Below are 6,021 nucleotides of genomic sequence, written 5' to 3'. Positions count from 1 at the left end.
CGGGGTGCAGTCGGGGGTGTGGCGTTGAACCCAGAGTGGCTGGGAGCTCGGGCGCGCAACCAGCTGGGGTCGCGGTGGCTCTGGGGCAGCTGAGCGGCTGGGCGCCTGGGCTGTGTCCATGACCGGCAGCGCCGGGAACGGGCGCCACCCAGTGCCGTGTCCCCACAGCTTATGGATCAGGGGTGGGCACCGGGCACACTGCGCAGGTGTGGTCGCCCTCTGCTCTAGCCCTTCCAGACTCTTCCTTCGGAAGCAGCACCTAGTGTTGCGCTCCAGCTCTCTCCTGCGCGTCTCTGCTGTGCTGGGAGCTCGCGAGGGCGCTTAAACGATGGGCAATATTTACAAAGTCTTGTATTAAGAATGATAGAAACCGGCATATACGGAAAAATCTTGCTTCCCTCATTAGATGGGGTTCTTTTCTGGTTGTTTATTTTGGCTTTTTTTTTTTAAAGCAAAACCAAGCAAACAGGAATAGATGTGCTGACATCCCCTCTTTCTTGCACCAAAGGTAGCGCCCAGTATGTGCTCTTGCACATGTGGTCTCGTTGTATGGAAAGTCCGGGTCCCTCCGTCTCAGCTCCAAGGATCTGCACTGTCGTTTGCCCCGCACGGTGTCCAGAGCGTGGCTGTGGGTCAGTCGGCCTGTTCTGTGTCACGGAGACTCGGGTGTTTCCAGCCTTGACCCAGAACGCTGCCATGAGCGTCCGCGCGTGTGCCGCTTCCTGCCGTGTGGGTGTGCAGGGGCTGCCAGGGGTGGAGGACTGGGAGTCTGTAGACATGGGCAGATCCCTTTCCGTCGGCGACATGTGAGGATTCCTGTTTTCCCACACAGGGTGGGCTTCTGCCTTTGACTTGTGCATTTTTGTATCCTCAGCTCATAGGTGTCTTCTGGGTAATTGTTGGATCAACATGTTAATAGTTTACACATCGGTGGAACCCAACCATCACCTCTGTCATCGGGCGCTTCTAGAACAAGCAGCGCCCAGAGACAGCCTGATGTGGTGAGAGACCAGAAAGACCCTGGGACCGGACTTCACATGGTCCAGTTCAAGTTTCACTTGTTCCCCGGGAGCTGAGGCTCACGAGTAATCATCTCAGCCTCAGTTTCCCCTCCTGACCACTGTGGTATCTTCCAAACTTTATAAAGAGCATGTAACTATACAGTAACTCACACCAACCTCTGTGTTCTCCTTTTGTAGAAGTTGGTTTTGAGGCTTCTGTTACTGGTTTTTGCACAGCATGAAATCAAGCTGCTCACAAAAATGCTTCTTAGAGGTGAAGTGTTCCAAGTGTAAAGGAAAAGTGTCTTCTGTTACCTGACAGGTGAAAGGAAGCTTCTGGGTTAGAAGAAATTTGTGCATTTCATCATTCTGAGGAGCTGTTATTTTCAGCAAAGGCTTTGTCTTAAAAGAGAAAAATACTGTGACTAATACTTTCAGAAGAGCTATCCAGCTATTTGTGGTATGCTGGGGTCTTCTCCAGTTGAAATGCCTAAATGTGATTCTAAGAGTTCATAGTACTTAGTTGAACCAACTAAATTAAGAAACTTCAGGCTGGGAGAGCAGTGATGCGCTGTGTGCAGGGCAGTGCTGTGGCATCCACGTCTGCTGGGACTGTGACCTGGACACCGGGGACCCCGACTTCTGGCCCCACGGCTCCTTCTGGCTGCAGGAGAGGAGCTGCAACTTCAGGTGCACCCCCACTCCCTGCCCACTGCTCCTCAGTCAGGTCCTCCCCGACCTGTCATCCTGTGTTGGCCGGGAAAGACCACAGCCTGGCCCATCCCTCTGGATGCACTGCTGTGTGTACGAGGGGGTCCCAGGGCAGGAGGGGTCTCAGCTCCAGGTCCCCCAGCACAGGCTCTGTCCAGCCTCCCTCTGAGCCCTTTGGCCTCCACCACATCTGTCCCCACACCCTGCTGCAGCTGGGACCCCTCACCCCAGCCCCTCCTCCACTCCACCCTGCCTCCAGCACCTCCCTCCACGGCACAGGGGCTTTCTTTTTACATTTACCTTAAGGTTTTATTTAAAAAATTACAAAAATCTAAAGAAAACTTCAAAGATTTGTCTCATGAAAACCCATACAGCCTTCATCTGGGTTCATCACATTTGTTTTTGTGTGTATGTGTTTTTCACCATTCTGCCCCATTTGTTTTCTCTCTCCCTTTCTAGAGAGAACTGGGTATATTTAGATGGATTTCACAGGAACCATTGGAAAGTACGTGACAGATATCCGGACACTCACCCCTCTCATCGTGTCCTGAGAATGAGGACTTTCCCCAGGTGACCACTGTCCTCTTGTCACACTCAGGAAATTTAACATTGGCAGATAGATCTAACATTTAAATCTCCCCAGCTGTGCTAATAATTGCCCTGAATCTTTTATTTTTCCATCCAGGATGCACTCAAGGCTCTTGCATTGCATGTATTGTATCTTTGAGTTTCCTAAGCAGACCTGTCCCATCCTTCTGCCCGCTCATGTCACCTCATCACCCTCACACTTATGTGCTCACAGCCACTAGCCCTGGAGTGACGCCCTGTGACAATACCCGCTGGACCCTCCTGGCCTGGCTTCGCTGGTGTCCGCCCCCAACCCCACCTCCTTTGCAAGCATGTGGGGCTGGACCCACCAACGCCCTGCCCTCTCCCCTCTGCACTCTCTGGGCCCTCCCTGTCTGCCTGGAGCTCCTTCCTGAGTCCTGGGAATCCAGCCTGTGGGTCTCCTGGCAGGAAGTCTTCCCTGGCTCCTGGGGGAGAGTGAGTGCCCCTCTTTGGATCCCACAGCCCTGGTCCTGTCCCACCTCCCCCACCCCCACTGTCAGTGTCTGTTTAGGTACCCTTCTGTCCCCATCTCCTCAGCAGGCAGGGAGCTTCTGAGAGGCAGGTCCCAGCTTGCTTGTCCCCTGTGTCCTCAGCAATGACACAGGGCTGAGACCCAGGACTCGGGCTGTGGGTGGATGGAGTCAGTGGATGAGTAAGATGAGGCCTGTGAGGGCCAGGCTGCCCAGGAGTGGGCACAGCAGCCACTGGACTCTCTCCTGCCCCAGGACAGCCACTCACTGGTGGGAGGCCTCTGGCGTGGAGGCCCAGAGCCTGCTCAGCTCTACAGGATCTGCTTCCACATCCTCATCACTGGGCAGGTAGAGGTCAGGCTGGGACAGGTGGGGTTGGACAGGGATGAGGGGCAGGAGGGGGTGACAGCCACAGGCAGAGAGGCTCAGCCTAGGTCTCTCTCAGGCAGGGAAGTTCGGGCTCATCCACACAACCCTCACTCTGGGCACTGGAGTGGCCCGGCTGGGTGTGGTGAGTCTGGCCAAGGTGACTCGCCCGGCTGCCAGAAAGCATGTGCCCCTGAGCGCCTCCCAAGCCCCCTGGACAGACACTGAGTCTTGGGATGAGGGCTGGTGAGGCAGTGGGATGGCAGCCTGGGGGTCAGGCCGTGGGTCTGCCCTGCCTCTCCCAGATCACCTTCTTCTGTGACCTGCTGCTGTTGTGCGTGGATGGAGAAGCCCATTTCTACTGGAGGACCAAGCATGAGGAGGGGCTGCGGGCCTGCCTGACCCTGGGCTACACTTTGGAGGATGGTGGCTGGAGCCAGAACCTGCTGTCTTCCTCTGCAGGTAAAGGCCCTGAAGGGAACTGCCAGCCCTGAGCAGACAGGCAGCTTCCCCACCCCCACATCCAGCTGCCTAGGTGCCTTAGAGGGGGCCCAGCACCTGCCCCCACTGCTGCTGCTGGGAGCCGGACACTGTCACCAGGGTGGGACTGGCACCCACTCACTGGCCCATTCCTGAGGTCTGTAGCCTTTCTCTGCTGATTAGGGCTTGAGGGTTGGGGGTTGGGGGGTGGGACTGGAAATGGTCAGGGCCCCACCTTGCAGACTCATGGATGAAGCCCCGGCAGGACCAGGTCAGGGGTGGGGGGAGAATTCCACCCTTCAGCTCCCAGACAGACTGTCCCTTCCCCAACTTCGGCCTGGGCAGGTGCTGCCTGGGGACCACAGAAGCCAGTTTCGTGTAGAGACTGCAGGGAACATGATGCAGGGCCCTGGTCCAGTGGGGCTCTGGCTAGGGCTGGGGCTGCGGCTGCAGATGCTCTCCCAGGCTCCGTCTCCAGTGTTCCCAGCAACTCCCCGCTCTCCAGCTGTCCACCAAACTGGTGGTGGTCGCCTCCGGCCCTGTCTGGCTTCCCCTGCTGGCACTCCCTCACAGGGAGAGCCGCTACCCTCTCAGCTGCTCCACACTGGGGTCTGTGCAGCCAGAGTCCAAGGCCAGGGAGAAGGCAGCCTGACAAGAGGAGCTGTGGCAGCTGCTCTGTGCTGGGTTCCAAGGGCAGGGCCCCTCCTAGCTCTGGGCCTCATCCATGGAGTGAGGAGTGTGGTGGGAAGATGCTCCAATCCCCCAGGACTCCTTGGCACATCTTGGGCCCATACCTGCTTAACTGACGAGCACCAGCTCCTTCCTGGTGGCAGCCCTGGGGCTGTGGAGGGCTGCAATGGGGGAGGGGCTGAGTTGGTGGGCATGGGGTCCTTTGGGACCTTCCATCTGCCTCCTTGGTGACACCAGCCCCACGCCCTGGAACCTGCTTACCAGGCTCCTGGGAGCCATGGGGTGGGGGCTGTATATTTGGACACATGTCACTGCTGCCCAAGGTCACACCTGAGAATGTGTCCAGGCAGCTACCCACCCCAGCCTGAGGCAACTGCATGCGTACCACACTCTGACCAAGACCCCAGGTGGAGCCCAGGGGCTGGAGAGAATGTCCCTAACAGAGGACATGGAAGCCCCAGCAGGCTGGCCTGGTTCTGGCTCTGGAATCCTCCTGGGGGCTTGAGTCCTGCCTACTGGAGAATTTCCCTGTGTCCAGGGCCCGGGGTCAGGAGGGGAGGGACAGGGCTGCAGGAGCCAAGCCCTCTCTGGGGCCCAGGGAGGGTCAGGGTTTGGGGTACCCACCCCAGTGAGACATGGGACTGCCTCCTCATGGGTCCCTGGTGAGCAGGGCCATGCTGCAGCTTGCTGGTGCAGTGACATGGGCCAGGCTGGGAAGCGGTGGCCTGGGGCTCAGGCTGGGCAGCATCTGGAGTCATCTGGCAGATGGAGCCTCAGCAAAGCCTTGGGGTCCCTGCTGCCTCTCACCCCCATGGCAGCGTCCATGGAGGCAGGTTCAGAAGGGCCAGGGTGAGAGATCATGGCCCTGAGGCCTGGTTATTAGAGCAGAGTCATGTGTCCATAGTTGTCCTTGGGACCCTGAAAAAGTGGATTTCGAGGCTGCAGAGAGTCGAGGAGTAAGATGCCAAAGCCAGCAGCTTCCTGGGTGATCCTCACAGGCAGGAACGGGATAGGGAGGTGTCTATGGTAGATGGATCACGGCCTTGGGGAGACCATTGGGGGTGCAGGGTGGGCCTGGGGACCACAAGCTTGGGCCCCACAGCCACCCTGCTGAAGTTACCTGCAGCAGGCCCAGGCACTTGTGCACCCACCTGCCCGCGTGTGTCCTACCCCGAGCCTTTGTCACAAAGCCCTGAGGGGCCAGCAGGGAGAGAGGCTGCTGGAAGCTGCAGGCAGCCCTGGGCTGGGAAACAGCTGCTGCCTCAGTCTGCATGTGGGTGCACACCCAGGGGACCATGTGCACCATGTGAGCCTGTGCCTGAGAGATGCATGTGCCTGGGCAGGGGGGCCTCTCCATCCAGGGCAGGCCTCAGGACATGCCCTGCTCTCTGGGAGGCCTGGGAAACCAAGGGAACCCCAGAACTCCACTGCCCTTTCTATTTGACCTCCTTGAGGTCCAGGCCCTGCTCTCTCATTTTGCCCCCCAGGGGACATGAGGAGAGCCTGGGAGGGAGTATGACTCTGCCCTGTCATGGACCCCTCTGTGCCTGGTGTGTGTAGCTCCACTCTGAGCTGGGCAGAGGGAAGTGGCTTGATGGTAGGACCCCAGGATCCAGGCGTGGCCGTGACCCTGACTCAGGACTATCCCAGTGCTGATGCCTCCCCCTTACAGAACCTGTGTACCTTTGCTGTGG

The sequence above is a fragment of the Equus asinus genome, chromosome 8, assembly GCF_041296235.1.
Source record: "Equus asinus isolate D_3611 breed Donkey chromosome 8, EquAss-T2T_v2, whole genome shotgun sequence".
Lineage (NCBI taxonomy): Eukaryota > Metazoa > Chordata > Mammalia > Perissodactyla > Equidae > Equus > Equus asinus.
This window is presented reverse-complemented; position numbering follows the sequence as displayed.